The sequence below is a fragment of the Perna viridis genome, chromosome 8 (assembly GCF_037379345.1).
Source record: "Perna viridis isolate PV_CMFRI_1.1 ecotype Kerala chromosome 8, ASM3737934v1, whole genome shotgun sequence".
In the NCBI taxonomy this organism is placed as follows: Eukaryota; Metazoa; Mollusca; class Bivalvia; order Mytilida; family Mytilidae; genus Perna; species Perna viridis.
In genome coordinates, this window is record NC_142452.1 from 39,117,594 (window position 1) to 39,135,864 (window position 18,271).

At 32.3% G+C, this 18,271-nt stretch overlaps 1 protein-coding gene and 1 long non-coding RNA gene across 6 annotated transcripts in view; one reads left to right on the forward strand and one right to left on the reverse strand.

Annotated features, from left to right (window-relative positions):
• Positions 1-14,474, reverse strand: LOC148610445 (uncharacterized). Its single transcript, XR_015914846.1, has 7 exons — positions 14,364-14,474; positions 10,413-11,137; positions 8,700-8,768; positions 7,922-8,213; positions 5,232-5,353; positions 4,543-4,826; positions 1-2,471 (listed from the first exon to the last, which is right to left on the reverse strand). It is a non-coding gene; the product is annotated as an uncharacterized LOC148610445 (long non-coding RNA).
• LOC148610446 (uncharacterized) overlaps positions 13,850-18,271 on the forward strand; it is a 26,657-nt gene continuing 22,235 nt past the window's right edge. The window contains exon 1 of one of the 5 annotated variants that reach the window (XM_088543327.1): positions 13,850-13,975. The gene's annotated coding sequence lies outside the window, so the exon portion shown is untranslated. Of the gene's footprint in view, positions 13,976-14,658; positions 14,794-15,328; positions 15,636-16,175; positions 16,397-18,271 lie in introns of those variants that run through there. The other 4 variants (XM_088543326.1, XM_088543328.1, XM_088543324.1 and 1 more) reach the window with 4 other exon arrangements.

Here is an 18,271-nt window from a genome sequence, read left to right on the forward strand (position 1 = left end):
TTGAATAGCTGTCTAATCACATCTGATTTCAACCTACATCAAACATGTACAATGCATTTGTGAAATATGTTTCCCCGCTTATTCTTGTTAGAGTCGTTTTCACCTAGTTGTCTTCGTTAAAATGTTGCTAAATCTTGCTAAAATACAGATAAATGTAAGGAAGGAAAGCACGATATCAAATTTTGATAGTTGATACACAGTTTAAAGGGTCGCGTTTGTTAATTCGACACTGATAAACCGTTCATGTCAACACTGACATTTAAGGTTCGAAAGGTCAATTAAACAAACAGATTGAAAGAACAAAGAGTTATTTTTACATAATCGTTTGTTCATAATTGAATTCAGATACGAGGGTGTATGTGAAGTAGTAATTTCACTAGCCTGACTTTAGATGATTCGGGTCATGTGTCAACGTTAAAAAATTAAGAGCTTCGCCGAGCGCAGCATGATATGACCATATCCTATTGAACTATATTTACTTGGAGAAAGTATGGGCAAGATTTTAGTCATTGGCACATTTAAAAATTGTGACTGTAAGTTCATTATGGATGGACACAATATAGCCCAAAACTTAAAATGCCATTGAATGTAAAAAAGATTCTACTGAAAGGGTGTTAATCAAAGACTGTTGCTTTAATTCCTGTAATTAAACAAATAAGGTGCAAATCTGATAAATGAACGCAGTAATTTTAAAAGTGAATCCAATAAAATTATTTCAAAATTGGACAAAAAACTTTTTTTGTGCATGCATTGTTATCCCAAGCGGTCCATGATAAGTCTACACTGTACAAACAAAATGAAAACAAAAGACTTTCAAAAAGAGTAATCAAGGGAACCAAGGTAATAGCAGTAATCAAAAGAATTTAATAGGAACACATCAGAATTTGAATAATGAAATTAATATTAGGAATCAACTTTTGTGTATTAATTCTGAATTCTGAAAACAATAATTTCCCCCCGTGAGCCCTTTGGTCAAAAGGAAAAGGACAATAACCTTCAATAACTATAGGGACCTTCTCCATGCCCGCAGAATCTTTAAATCAAAATTCAAGGAACAGGGGATAAGTGTACTCAAGTTATCGTAAATAAACGAAAATAAACGGACGCTTACGCCGATGAAAATATTTTTTGCAGACGTACAATAAACTAAATGAAATGTATTTTCAGCTCAATATAACAGTACCAACTGCCGAAATTACATGTATATGATGAAATATTGCTCTAACTCGTTCTAGTGATATTTATTGTTATGAATCATATTTAGTTATATGATAGTCGCTATATGTCGAATCCTTTAATTGTAATATGAATTATTTTTTAAGCACTCAATAAAACGTAGATAAACAAGGTAATCTATTGAAAATCATAAATGATAATATCGGCAAAAAATGAAAGCACCATTTATATGACCATTTATATATTAATTCAGAAAAATCGAAATCCCAAGTGCATGTCCTAAATATGAAAACAGAAAACAAAAAGGTCTACACATACGATATAGCGAACAGAATCAGTTACAATTACATATAAAAAGTTGAAAATAAGAAAAAGACGTCATACAAAAATCTAAATCACTAAAATGCAACTTACTTCACAATCAACTTAGGCATATTACTTTTATTCTGGATGTATACTTTATATTTACCGTTCATATATTTAATGATCTCATTGTATGTGTTACGGTTGTTGTTAGAATCTGGGAATATCTGCGAAGATGGTCGGGAACTTCTATACCGTCAAACAAAACAATCGAGAAATCGAGGACGCGGATAATGTTTATCGTTTATAACATAAATCTGGTCCTAGGTTTGTTATATGGAATTTGAAAGTCCTTTCCTTTCCTTTCTCTTGAACAAATGGCCCCGTGCAGGTTCGGGTGTTAAAAGAATAGGTCTGCAGCAGCGCTAAGCTTGTCGTAAAAGGCGACTAAATAGTGCTCAGAACCCTAGGCGGGGGCGAGGGCGCTCTGCCCATAGAGCAACTGGCATGTGTGCTCCAGGTGGTGGAATAGGGTACCCCTGGCGTGTTACACGCTGGGGTTGTCAGGCTATAATACAAAAAACCTGACCGCAAACCATAGTGATGCACCGTGTTGGGAAAGATGCCACGTTCCTCGCACGTCGTAGAACCCTGCTGTGGTATTCTCCCGGAGTAGGAACCATAGGGCTCCGCCACAGCAGGCTAACTTGTCCGACCCTACCCACCTCTCCCTACTTCCAGTGGCAATCAAAATTTGTCGACCCCATTATCCTTGTGTCCCATTCCATTTTTCATTTCCTCATCATTACATGTTCATTTTATGATCCATTTCATGTTCATTGTCTGAATATAGCTAAAATATTGCTGCTCAGAAGTTAAACCCCAACAATCAATGAATCATTGAACAAATGTGTAGTTTACATATTCACCACAGACTTGAAAACGAATTGACCGCCTGAACCGCTCATCAGATGTCTCAAAAGAAGCAATCCCTACAAAGATAAAAATCTTTATTATCATAACGAAATGCAATCACTCACATTCTAATTATTTTATGTGTTATTCTTTTGACCCAAAATTATGCTTTGTATATTTAAGGATTGCTTTCAATTGTAAAAAAAATGTATATTAAAGACTTTGGGTAGATTTACAATAAATTAGTCGTTTATTCTTATATTTTAATTTTAAAACCAGATACCAAATACATGCACCAGCACTCCACATGGACACAAATTGTCACATAATTATACTTGTTAACTCCAGAGCGTCCTATAAATTTTGTCACTTATAAATTTGGTTGTAGCTCTGACCATATCACATATCTGAATATATTGACCCCTTCAAATCGATCGAAATAACTGGGAGAAGTATACTAGAGATACTCGATTTTCAATATCGGTGACGAAGTGTGATTCATTTTTCCAATTTTTTTTCCGAACCCCGAGGTAATGCGTAAATGTCCTCCGGTACACCAAAAAATAAAACTTGAAACTGGCTTTTGGTTCATTTAAAGAAGTCTTATCAATCAATAAATATATTTTTGTCAAGCATTTTAATAGGTTTATAGTCCCTTTTACACTTAACTGTAAATAACTAATGTACACGACAGATATTCTTGCCCGACATCCTCGAATACTGAAATATTGAATTGTTTCAAACAATAAATGAGATTTTCACACAATAATAATATCGCTTTACATGAATTTCATTTTAATTGGTTGCAATCTTGATTGCACAAAAACTGGAAATCACATCTCTAATTTATAATAAAATTTCCGAACAATGTAACTCATATACAAAAAAAAAAAAAATGAAGTGAGCTTAAGCTTATCTCCATGGAACATACACTTAACAATATTTCATCTTAATCGGTTTTTCTGATTTAAGTTTTTGAGCGAAAACTTATTCGAGCTTACCACTAAATATATATTTACTTTACGAAAATCGATTAAAATTTGTTTTTTAAAACTGATTTCTGCCATGTATTTTTGTTATTATTAAGTTACAAATATAGATATTTAGATTAATTGAAACACTTGTAAACTCATTCAACTACATTATTGTTTGTCGTAATAAAACTGTATAAAAAGGTAACATATTTCGGTAAGAATTTTACTTTTTCAGGTTTTTTTCACACATGTTGGATATTGGTAAAGAATGCAAATCAAATTATTTAGAAAAAAAACGCACCAGGGGCCATTTCAATGAAAGTATTCTAAGATGTTTTAAGTCATGTCTGCGGAAAAATATTAGGATGGTCTTAGGACATGTCTGAGACACGTTGTAGGTTGTAAACCGAAGCTATCTTAGGGTGATTCTTACACCATAAGACGATCTTAAGTCGATGTTATATTTATAATGATTTAATGTTGGATAATTATTAGTAACTGAATTTTAAATACATGTATATTGAAAATAAGTTTATTTGAAATTCATGATCTATGCAGAACATTCTACACCCCGCCCCAAAAAAATAATATTAAAAAACAAACAAAAAGAAAAAAAAACAAAAATACAATAAAAAATAATAATAACAACAAATAAAACGAAAAAAAAAAAACGAAAAAAAGCACGAATAACTCTTACGAAATTATTGTCGTTTAAGTAATTTATACAAGTCAAATCAAAACTAATACCTACATGTTCCTATGGTCGATTTCATAAACATAAAATTGATTCGAGCAGAGACCCACTCGATATCATTACCATTAGTTTTTAAACACGTATTGCATGATTCATGAGTTGTAAGTAAGAACCAATTTTTTAGAAAGTATAATTCAAATTATATTGACTTAAGTTAAGAAGAATAACAGAGTATCTAATGTTATCAATCATGGTATAGGAGAATAGTTTCCTTAAACAGTAAATGTGAACATAATAATTTAATGGGATATCTCTGTCCCCAAATTCTCTATTTTGTCAACTATTAATTCTCGTGATCTAGAATCTTGGTTCCCCTGATTACTCTCTGACTTAGTCAGGAATGATTTAGTGTACATGATGGACAATTGTGTCATTTAACTTCGTTTGAAATAGTTATGCCTAGAATAATGTTTAACTTACAATATTTAGCACCCAATATATCCTCAAGTTGTTGTAACCATACCCTGGGTTCAAAGTTTCTGGCATCGACGCTGGCGAATTTGAAAGACTCTCAAGAAGGTCATCGGCATCAAACAGAAATGGAATGATATTTTCTTGTTTCACATTTCTAGCTTTATCCATCATCGAGGAAGTTTTAATTGGTAAAATCCATGGAGTAAAACCACTTGGACTTGAGGTGCGGGCTGACACCGTAACAGCAAGTGCGTCAAAAGGCACAACAACAACATAAAGGTGTGGAAGGCCTTTGATATAGAAGGGGAAAAAACACTCTTTTAAAATAACCTTTTGAAGAGAGTTTATTCTTTAAAGCAGACTACCGTAATGCGGCAAAAAAAAAAAAAAAAAAAAAAAAAATAGACTCACAATTAAACAATTAAACAATTCTTTCTGTCCTCACGTATCCGTACTATCTTCAGAATTTATTACATTTGAACATCCACAATGGCGGTGGGAAATTTTTTCCCATGTGGTGAGTGATATGCGTTTCACATTGTGTGTCAGTAGCAGGTCTTCTCGTCATTCCACTGAATGAGTTTATGGATACTTTTCTTGAAAATCTTCAAAAATGTGGCCTCCAGTATATGGATTAGAAAAAAAAACCTTATCATAAAAGGCTAAATGGCCACATTAGCGACCTGAAAACTTACCGCATATTTCAATTAACCAGCACAACTGCTCGGTCTCTGGGCATAATCGCAAGGCTTTTGATATCACTAAAATCTTCGTAATAAGTTATAAATGTCAGTCGTCCACTAAATAACTGAAAGAACTGGAAGAGATAAGAAAATTAAAAGTTTTAATTCAGATGGAATCTAGAGAAAAATATAATTCAATGTCTAATCCTCTGCGTTTATCATTATGTCGTTTATTTTATATCTTTATCATACTCTCCACAAAACAGGAAGTAAATGTTTATGAAGGTGTTTTATTTTTCCATCTAAATTTCCTATGGAGTTTCCTATATGGTATATGGGGAGGCAGTGACAGTACTTAAGTGAGCTTTGCCTTTTCCATAGTTTTCAAGATCATATAAGTTTGTTTCTTCGTATTTATATAGTTACATACCATTAACTTAACACATTGTAAAATAAAATCTTAAGCACGACATCCATAAATAAATGCCATTTGCAATGAAATATATACTTTTATTATAAAGATAGCGGTTTTTTATACAATGTTCCGTGTTTGAAACATTTTGATGACTCACATTTGTAAGAAAGTGTTTAATTTCACTCATGGACTTTCAAACGTCAAAACGCCGCAACACAAATATTACTTCGCCAATCACAAAATTGAAAATTTACGTCGGAAAGAGAAATCAATTACTGAGAAAATCTATATACGAAACATAATGAGCAATTATATCATGAATAACTAAAATAAAGATTCAAAGCAGTCGATGAATCTAGGCTTTACGCGTCACTCGTGATCGTATTTGTTAACTTATTCATTTATTTCTTTTAGTTTTATATTTTCATCAATGATATAAAGCAACCGAAGAATATTGTCCAAACAATTTTGCTTTGTATTTTCCCCGTTCAATAACTTGACTACATCTCTGGTAGCCTTTGATGCATCTATCATTATATTTGACATTAATGGAGCAGCCTGGTCTGATACGTCGTGAGGCACAGATTTTTTAAACTCGTGTCGACAATAGTTGGATAAAAGTGAAATACATGAGAACGAAAAATGATAGTTATAAAGAGATAGCCTTTAAACGCGTTATATCTATTCTTACCAATTTGAATGAGTGCGGACACTTGCAATTTCCTCAGTGGACTAATGTTATTGTTTTTAATGTGAAAAATGTCAAACAAAGCATCATATGTGCGGCTGCGACACATTTATTTCATACCAATTTCTTAAAAATGAAGTATTTCTGCAAATTGTATGGGTGGGGACAGTTTTCAATACTGGTTCAAAGTTATTTTTCAAAATATTAAAAATGGCAATAGTACCATCGTGTAGGTGGCTGGGACACTAATATATTAACAATGTAATATATTTCTGCTAATTTAAAGGAAACCAATATTTTCAACTTCAAAGATGGTCTTACTATAATTGTTCAATATGTTAAATATTTCAATATTAAGATCATGCGAATGTCGGTGACACAAAATTATTTCGCCCAATTTTGTTTAGAAATGACATGTTTTTACAAATCATATGAGCGCGAACATTTTTATAATGACCAGAAATTAAATATTGAACAAATGTACTACATATAAAAAAAATAGGAAACGGCGTCACTTGTAATCGTTCAAAACCATGTTGCTGTCATAGAAATATGATAGTTACGTTGTTTGTAGGAAAACATTTTTTTAGTTCGATTGACGAATCAAAATCGTTCCCTCGTCCCATTCCCCATTGCTCAAATTCATAGTCCCCATTCTCCATTATCCAATACCTTATTGCCCCATCCTCATTGTTCACGTCCCCATTGTCACATACCCCAATCAAAGGGAAGTTATCCCACACAGCTACTCTAACACGACAACTGAAGTTGTCACTTAATTGGTCTTTATTAAACATAAATATTAAAAAAAAATATTTTACAAACATAGCTTCACGATTTATCCACCAAACAGGATGTTCACGTTACTTAGAATATATTTCTTACAAGCTAGTCACTAAGACTGGTACTAAAGAAAGGATATTGCGTTTTTCAAGTGGAAAAAACTTACTTTATATAAAACATGAAACATACTTTGGCAAGAAAGGTTAAAAAAAGATAGAGACTTTTTGACGAGATAAAAGGATATAATCTATCAATATGCCGCCGTTGGCAGATACTGAGCTTAGTGTGAATCTCATGAGCGAAAGTATCCAAGCTCGAATTGTTGTTCAAATCAACTTTAGATGCGAAGATCACTGTAAAAACCACCTTAAGAGTCCGTTTACCGCATTCATGAAATCCGTCTTCAAATTTTCCGATGAATTTTATTCTTTTGCACAATAATCGGCCTGCTTTTCCTTGTTTGTTACCTAGGTAACCAATTATGCATAGTGTATCCTTCATAATTGTAGACTACCAGTTGTTTTTTTTTATAGTGAATTTTCTGGCTCATGGACAATCTAAAAGATGCCTGTTCATTTTGTGTTAATGACATACTCTGCCACATGACAACTTCCGACACTATCTATGAAAAAACATCTTAAACTTTATTTTAAAAAGACTTTTAAATTCAATTTTTAATTTAAGCCAATTACGTGTATGTATAATATATCTAAGTAGTATTTTAGGAAATTAAAACATATTTTTGAAAATTTGACGTGTTTTATGACATTCATATGCAACATTGGTATGAAATATATATATCTATAGCAATCTTACCTTTGTGTTGTAATTCAGATATATACAATTCGATTTCATCCCAGAGACTTCGACAAACGTGTTGAGGAGCATCATAATAGAATTTTCGAATGAATCTTGTCTTTGAAAGACTTCTTTAGGACGTAAACTTCCGATGATAAGTAACCCACCAAATACATGATTTATTTTGTATTGAAACCAAGAATCAATGCTTTTAGCGCCTTGTACCATATGTTCTTTAATTGTTGCTCTCTACCCTCCTCTGACCACTCTCTTGTCTTTAGTTTCCAATGAATGCAAACATCAGAGTTACCTGTAGTGTGAAGATATCAAACTTATACAATATCATTGACAGTTTGCGCCTATCGTCGTTGTCGTAAAATGACATTTTTTAAAAAGTAAATACATACAAACATACAATCGATAAATTACGAATGTGCACAGTTATATTATCGCAAATAAGTGAAAGAAAAATCGGATATTTTATCTCATAACCCACTACGTCTCTTAATCTTGAATCGAAAAAAGATGATGTAAGCTTTTGTAAACAGAAGGGAAATGAAAGTTGGACACGTACTATGTCGATTTTTCATCTCGGCCGACCTGTTCCACTCAAACGATTTTCTTGTGTCCTACATCATATGAATTGTGATGAAATTATTTTGTAATTCCCAACTGGAAATTTAAAAAGGGGTTTTCGCCATGTATTAAAAGTTTGAATAACTATATTGTCTAAGACACATTGTCGAAAGCTAAATTTTGCTCTTATGTCCTTAAGTGCTTTCGTGAAATCACCTACCGGATTTATCTTTTGGTCCATCTTCGCTAACTCCATTCCCATTTGATTCACTAGTATCATTGATGCAGTCTGAAATAGTGTATAAGATATATTCTGTATAATATATATTTTTTGTTCATCTTATTTTTGCAGATGTGAGGACATCTAATGTAAAATTGGTTAACATGTAAATATAATAATAAGACAAAACAATTATTTCGCTGGCTTATACGTATCCTATTGCATTGACTTTTGCATTACAATAGTGTCTTGCATGACTTTAAGATCGACAGCAGTGAAAAGTTGTATCTAAGGTCACGTAATAAAGTATGGATTGAATATCAAAATCAATTGTTTATGTTAAAATCTCGATTAATGACCGAAATATAAGAAACGCTAAAAAATAATTACATATCTTTATTTTTATTACATTAAGTTGGGAATATTTCCTCTTGTATAGCTTGTTGAATTGACAATATACCTGCACCGTGTTAATTTACATAAGTTTTATATACAAGATTGTGCTACTTTGAGATTAAAATAGTTGTAAACTGTCGAATTGTAATGTTCGACAATCTTCATTTTTTCAGACAGTTGTATCTTTGATATGCCTATTACAAATGTATCTCAATCTTACGTATTATTCTGGATATGTTAAAATTAATTCTGCGAGTTTTCTAGAAGGCAAAGCGTACACTGTCGGGTTATCTTATTTTTTAATTGCTCCGGGTTGGCTAGATTACTTCATATTTTATGTGGACCTTTAGGGATTGATCACGAATATATCACGTTGAATGCTATCAAAATTTAATATTTTGTAATAAAAAAGGCAAACGGTCATACAGAAAATAGTTAATCTGTTTACGATCATACTAGGTATGGCATCATTATTTCTACTATAAAGCTAAACATTGACAAACACTCGCAACATGCCTACTACTTTTAAACTCTTTAGGTAGCAATATATGTCAAAGAGCCCACCAAACTGACTGTCATTTCATTTTTCCTAAACAGTTCCAGACAACATAATCAGTTTTTCTTTTCATTTGTTTTTGCGCTTGTTGTTGAGATAATAACTATATGGATTGCAAATAAAATACAAAAAATAGCAAGCTTTATCTTGATTTGGTTTGCTTTGGTTTAACTGATGGTTTTCTAAAAGGAGACAGATCTGGAAAAAAAACAACCATCATAACGCGAAAATATAATAAACGTAGAACCACTACAATGGGCAGTGTTTAATTTTATATGGTCTATACTCGACGTCACATACAACACATTTTCGAATTGAAGCTCTTCTTTTTAAACCGTCGGGACTTACCGCTAGAGTTGTCTCTCTTTTATTTAATATGAAGATAGTTCGCATATATGCATGACGTGTTAGTACCAACGAGTCGCTTATTAGCTTAAATCATGCGTAACAAGTCCTTACGGGAAATAAAAATCTTTCTTTAACATACTGCAGCTGTTTTCTTTTTAAATCATTCAGATTAAAAGACTTTTTCCTCCGTTGACTAATGGACATCAGGAAACGAACTGATTGTGGACTGTAACTTTGATGAATAGAATAGTTTCCATTTTTGAGTGTTTTTTTCTTCTAAAGTACATTTCATAACACTACATGTATTCTGAGTCTATGCATATTCATGGATTTCGCTAGAATCTTGGTTCTCTTGATTACTTGTCTGATAAGTCTATGGGTTTGAACAAATTTAAATAACCCCTAAGTCATACCTTTTGATATCCCTCTCTTATACTGTGTACTATAGGTTGCACATAACTCCAGGTATAGTCTCCTGCTTTTAACAGGTCGAGTTGTGTCGTGATTGCTTCTTTATAAAATTCAGAATTGATGTCTGATGCTAGTCCTAAAACTGCAAGATCCATATTTCCCAACATTGTTTGAATTATACTTTCTTCCATCTGAGTAAGGTCACTTACATGACTTATTTCTTTCCTTTATAATTTAATCGATCCACATTTTATGGCTTTTGTGAAGGATGATTCCACGTGCTTTTATGATTGCATGCAGTGCTGATAGATCCTCAAGAGAACAGTTTTCGTTCACTTTGACACCAGAGGAGCAGTATTGATGAATTCTACTACCATGTTGGATATAACTTGGATTTGGAGGGTCTAGTTTAAGCATTTGTTCAATTTGCTTATCAAATAGCCTTGACTTTGTTTTCGCTTTAACCCCATTAGAACATTTACAACATGACACATAGTACCTTAAGTGGTACATAGCGTGATTATGTTGGTTCAGAAAGTTGTCATTTTTATATTCAGATCCAAATAAAACAAATTTATCAAAGTAGTTTCTAACAACAGGTTAACACACTTTGTGTACATGTATGAACATAAAGAGCCGTAGATATTGTTTCTCGATCTCAAACATAGATGCCATATTTCCTTTACTTAACACACATTTAATGAAAATCTTTCACATTCACATTACTCTGAAATAATAACATGAACGTTAATGTCATATATAATCGGATCAAACGTGTTTCTTTCATGAAGAAATAAAAAGAACGTATAACATACACGTCAAACAATAGAATTTTAGATATTTACAGAAAAAAGTAAATAATTCTTCAAAATTCTTTGTCAACTTTCAACGAACAACACCCACTTCCCCTAAAAAAATCCTCAGCAGTATAATGATTGAAAATTGTCAAAATGATGACGACCATAAAACGTCTGTAAGGTTGACCAATATCGTAGCTTAATCCTTATCCAGAAGCCTATTTGTTAGAAGTCTATCACGATACAAATAGTCTGCGTAGTTTCGACAAGTTCTGGCATAACCTACGAGTTTTGATATAGACACTCCATACGCAGGTCCTGAAGGGATATTGCCACAGATGAAACGAAAGTTAACGATTCTGAATGAAAAGTCATCACGTTTGTATCATCTTTTATTTCAAGTTCTTTGGGGGTAAATGTGATGTATCATATGCCAGAAATTAGGAAAATAATACGTCATTTATATAGAGAAAAATGAAATTAAAGGATCTAGCTAAACGATACTCTTTCCTTCCGATCAGATTAGGTATAAAGTCAGCCTCATCGGAGTGAATGAATAGGTCAGTTAAGTAACTTTCATACACCAAAACATTGTTTACTATGAAGGTATATTGTTATTTTTATTTCTTTCTTGCGTTTCCTCTAATACTACTAATCAAGCATAGCGATGAATGGATAGAGTGAATATGTCAAAGAGACAACAACCAAAACGTGTTTTATTTTTCAGTTTTTAATAAAATTAAATTGACCGTATTATGTACAACATTTGAGTAAACTAAATCATTGCATTTAACAAACTCTGGAAATATTACCAGATGTATATCTCAACAAACAAATATGACAAAATCCTTAAAGTCTTAATACAATAAATATCAACTCATTTGAATGTCTATTGTCAATTGACCATCACAAAAACGAAAATAGATATGGTAAATAGGTCGAGACAACAACCCAATCTGGGTCTAATTTTATCATAAGTTTGTAACTATCTTTACGATCCAAATCATTAAATTACATTTATATTACTGTGAAAGTTACTCTTATTCATTGATTCCAAAATTTTGTTGTATAGGTGAAATAATCAGTTCGCATATTCTTGAATTCGTGGATTTGACCACTCCGTCAAACCAATGAAGTGGTAATTTCCTTTTCATTTGGAAACTGAATTTCGTGGTTTACCAAACCCACGACAAAAAAAAAAAAAAAAAAAAAATGGTAACCCAAGACCTTTGATACTTCCCAAGCATATACAGGCCATTTTCAGATAAAAAAATCTAATACAAATAAAAAGGGATAACGGGATTTTAAGTTTAACTATTCTAAAAACTTTAAAAAAGATGAACATACACATACATTTGAACAGTCTATACGAGTTAGTCATTTCGTTAACGTTTTTCATATTATGGGTAATAACTTCGTGCCAAACACATCTGAGACACTCTGTAAAATTAGGCTAAACATGGTATTCTCCCTTCCCATCGATTGATCGATTGTTATGACCAGATTGCCTAATAAGGAATGTTTGTTTTCAATACGACAACCAAACTTAATCGTCCATCTTTTACAGGACTTAACTACAGGAATCAGAACGACGGGGGGTCCGGTAGTTTCCACCAATGCCATTTTTCAATGTAACACATGAAAATCACAAAATATGTTTTTTCTATGTTTTCATGTATTTTTCATGTTGGTGGGGTCTTAAACATATTATCAAATGTTATATCATTCGTTTAACGAAACATATGCTACAATTTCCTCTATGTAGCCGAAAAAGCAAATCCAAACACCACTTTGGAGTACTAGCAAAGTCCTGTGCAATATTCAATAGTTTAATAAAAAAAATGACATTTTTTGACAACAATGGCCTGTTTGACACTTTTAAGTCATAAGAGTCGAGATACTATATTTTATAAACTAAATACACATGAATAGATGATTTTTAAATCAAATGTGTATTCAAAACTGTTTTTTACATCCATTTTCATAAAGTTTATGGAATTTTACATTGAAAACAACCACAAATAATTATCTCCCAACTCTAAATAAAATTCAATTGACTTGGTTTTACTTGATTTCCAAGCTTGAATAATGATGTACTTATACTTACAATTAACGATCTACTCATATAAAAAGAAAATGTTTGCATGACAATAAAACTGTCATGGTATGTCAACTGGATATTGTATACATATCTATAGGAAAATTTGCTTTTACGTGTAGTTTTCCCACAAAAGAAACTTTAGTTAGATCAAGTATCCGAAATGATAATTATGTCCTGCTTTGCTGTTGGCACCCGTCATATTGCAAGTGAGGACAATTGGGTAATAGTCTAGCAACAAAAATGCAGATCCTGGACACGAGTCATAAAGGGGTGATATCATTCAATGCAACAAAAGTTCATAATATTTGGTCATAATAGAAGGAGCTGTTGACCACTGTATACGTTTAAGTTGCTCTTTTACTTTTGTTTCTTTGTATGAATGATTTCATTACGTTATTTCAATTTATGCATCGCTTTATTTTTTCTTGAAGGTACTAATGTTTGGTCTCGTCCACTGAATTGCAAATAAGTGTATTTAAAATCTATAAATAATATGATAGTTATGACCTTATATCAATAGCCTCTTTTTGGAAAATGACCTCTTTTTGAAAAATGACGATGGCAGTATGAGCTATATATGCTCTAATTAGGTATTGATTTTGTAAGGTCAGTCGTCCGTGCGAGACCCAACAGGGTAGTCAAGGACGTTAAAACCCTCTCAGTCATAGTAAGTTTGTTTAACAAAGAATGTTATTAAATTGCCTTGTTCATCTTCAGGTCAGAGTACTTCAGGTTTAGTCTTCTTTCTTACTTTCTATTTTTTTTCTTCGCAGCTAACGTTTTTGTAATGTTTGAATATCCCCATTAGACGTCAGTATTTCGTATTGTTACAAGATTGTAACGCCTCATGCATTTATTTTGTTTAGGGTCTTCATATTAGTCAATGAAAGTAAAATTAACTTAATTATGACTTAAATAGTAAAGTTTTTTTTATCTATTTTGGTTTGTTTACATTATGATTTACAAGCCATAACGCCTAATTTTACTTCCTGGTGAAAAGATACGGTTGGTTGACCATATTTATAATGATTGTTCCTTTTGAAAATCATCCTTACCAGATGTTTTGATCATTATATGTATGATTTGTATTATTTTTATCAGCAAACATAACTTGCAGTTGCCATTCCCGTTCACATTTTTACCGAGACATGGATCTTGTTTGAAAGAAGCGTTCTGATTGGTTAGTTATGATCTCATCAGCACAATTAAAGAGGCATATTTTCGGCTTCAAGCAGATTCTGACTCTCAATCGCAGCTTAATCATTCGATGCCTTGAATTATAAAGCGAAGTCAAAACAAAACACAGTTTTACTGTTTAACTCTATTAAAACACGAGACAAGTCATGGAAATCTGATTCTGTTAAATCTATTGTGTAGTGTGGATTTAACCAATAGCCTCTTTTTGGAAATAAACATACTTTACAAAATGACGATGAAACGGAAAAGAAAGAACTTTGGATTATGAACTAAATATGATCTAATTAGGTATTGATCTTAGTAAATTTGTAAGGTTTGTCATCCATGCGAGACCCGACAGTGTATTCAAGGACGTGTAAAAGCCCACTTAGTCACAATGAGTTTGTTTGACTAAGAATTTCATTAAATTGCCTTGTTTATCTTCAGGTCACAGTACTTCAGGTTTAAGCTTCTTCCTTACTTTTTATTTTTTCCTTAGCAGCGAACTTCTTTGTAATGTTTTGAATATCTCCATTAGACGTCCATATTTCGTATTGTTACAAGATTGTAACCCATCATTCATTTATTTCGTTTTGGATCTATTTTAGGTCTGTTTACATAATGATTTACAAGCCATAACGCCTAATTTTACTTCCTGGTGAAAAGATACGGTTGGTTGACCATATTTATAATGATTGTTCCTTTTGAAAATCATCCTTACCAGATGTTTTGATCATTATATGTATGATTTGTATTATTTTTATCAGCAAACATAACTTGCAGTTGCCATTCCCGTTCACATTTTTACCGAGACATGGATCTTGTTTGAAAGAAGCGTTCTGATTGGTTAGTTATGATCTCATCAGCACAATTAAAGAGGCATATTTTCGGCTTCAAGCAGATTCTGACTCTCAATCGCAGCTTAATCATTCGATGCCTTGAATTATAAAGCGAAGTCAAAACAAAACACAGTTTTACTGTTTAACTCTATTAAAACACGAGACAAGTCATGGAAATCTGATTCTGTTAAATCTATTGTGTAGTGTGGATTTAACCAATAGCCTCTTTTTGGGAATAAACATACTTTACAAAATGACGATGAAACGGAAAAGAAAGAACTTTGGATTATGAACTATATATAATCTAATTAGGTATTGATCTTAGTAAATTTGTAAGGTTTGTCATCCATGCGAGACCCGACAGTGTATTCAAGGACGTGAAAAAGCCCACTTAGTCACAGTGAGTTTGTTTGACTAAGAATTTCATTAAATTGCCTTGTTTATCTTCAAGTCACAGTACTTCAGGTTTAAGCTTCTTCCTTACTTTTTATTTTTTCCTTAGCAGCGAACTTCTTTGTAATGTTTTGAATATCTCCATTAGACGTCCATATTTCATATTGTTACAAGATTGTAACCCATCATTCATTTATTTCGTGTTGGATCTATTTTAGGTCTGTTTACATAATGATTTACAAGCCATAATGCCAAATTTTACTTCCTGGTGAGAAGATACGATTAGTTGACCATATTTATAATGATGGTTCCTTTTGAAAATCATTCTTATCAGATGTTTATATCGTCATATGTATGATTTGTAAAATTTTTATCAGCGAAAATTGCTTTTTCCCTTCTGGAGAAAACATGAATTCTTTAAATGTGTATTTTAAATCTATAAGTAATGTGATAGTTACTTAAATCTATAAGTAATGTGATAGTTACGATGTTTAATCAATAGCCTCTTTTTGGAAATAAACATACTTTACAAAATGACGATGAAACGGAAAAGAAAGAACTTTGGATTATGAACTATATATGATCTAATTAGGTATTGATCTGAGTAAATTTGTAAGGTTTGTCATCCATGCGAGACCCGACAGTGTATTCAAGGACGTGAAAAAGCCCACTTAGTCACAGTGAGTTTGTTTGACTAAGAATTTCATCAAATTGCCTTGTTTATCTTCAGGTCACAGTAATTCAGGTTAAGGCTCCTTGCTAAGTTTTAAGTATTTCTTATTGTTACAAGATTGTAACGCCTCATGAATTTATTTTGTTTAGGGTCGTCATATTAGTCATGGAAAGTAAAGTTAACTTAATTATGACTTAATTAGTAACATTTATTGATCTATTTTGGTCTGTTTACATTGAGATTTACAATTTAACATGCAGAGGAAATCTCATGGTACGATACCTATTCACATACTAGTATACAAATCAGCCATATGCTTGGATGACTCATTCTCCTTTGGATTTTCTCCTGTTATCCGTAAAATTAGTTGCAATTAAACCTTAGGGAGAATTTGTTTCAAAGTTAAACCGTTTAAACAAACCTGTTATGGACAAGTATCAATTAGATAAGGGAATTTTGTATTAAAACCTTTTTGTAGGCTTAATTATTTTTTAAACTTGTAGGTAGAACATTTGAACCAAGCTGGGTTGTAGTGAAATAGAATGCCATTTATGTATAGAAAAGAAAATAATTTATTAATATAAAAGTTATGAATCTATCCCGATTTTGTATTGAATCAACCAAATACGAAATCAAAAGATTCATGCAAATTATGAGATTAATATTTGGGCTACTGGTGATGTTATTAGTAGGTTAAGGTAAATGTCCTTTCCTCTCCACATTTGTCTACCCCGGACTTGACTTTTTATGAGCAACTCGGTGGGTGTTTCTAGAAAAGCAGAGGACGCTTACCTTACCGGTGCACCTGGTCCATGCTCCCAGATTTTTTTGTGGAGTCCGAGTTGCTCATTTGCTTTTGTTACTTTGTATGTATGTTTTATGATTTTAGTTACTTTATTGTCTTTGTTGTATATGTTTGTTTTCCATGTCTGGTCTTTGTCCCTGGATTACATTCTTTTGATTACCGCTTTAACTTTGGTTCCCTTGATTACTGTTTCATGAATTTTACAATACGTTTAGCTATCTTGCTGATATTGTGGCGGTAAAGTAAGTATATCTACAATAATTCTCGAACAACTTTTCTTAATTTAGATATAAAACTAAACAATGTAAAACTACATATCATAGTGTACGGCGATAGAGATAAGATATTTTTCTATTGATTAATTTCCCATTCTTAGATTGCGATATTCCTGAAACACCAGATTCTTAATTAACAAATGGTATTATTTATTATTGTCTTTACTTGGAACCTTGCTTTCACGAAAAGTGATATCCAATCCCTAATTTCATCCCTACGTAAACATCAAGACATTCTTTAACACAACACTTACCCGAATCTTGCATTAAAAAGTACTCGACGTTACAACTCCAAATCCAGTCGTCTGAAATTGAAGTACCGATTATTTATTATAGGTCCCACTAACCACTTCCGATTCAAATTGCCGTTCCCCTATGAAGGGCCAAAAACGCACTAAACCTAGACCTATGCATTTGTAGTGCCATATTTGTGTGTATTCTGATTAAAAGTAGTCAAAATAAGGCTGAAAATGTGTACTTTACAGTAAAGGGAGATGATAAAGGCCTTACAAAACCAGTTAAACCCCACACCAGATTGTATACGCATGTCCACATTCAAGATATATTGGTCATTAATGTGTCTTTGTGTCTTTATACATACTGTTTTGCATATTATTTTTTTTAAATAATGGACATCGTTCTGTTACCGTGTATTTTATTTTTACAGAGCTTATTTGAATACGAATTTACATTTGTCGAAGACTTTTTTGGTAATTTCGGAAAGTATTTACTATTTTGTTAAGTAATACATACGCAGTAACAAAATTGAATGAGCAACTTGGACTTCACTAAAACTGGGAGC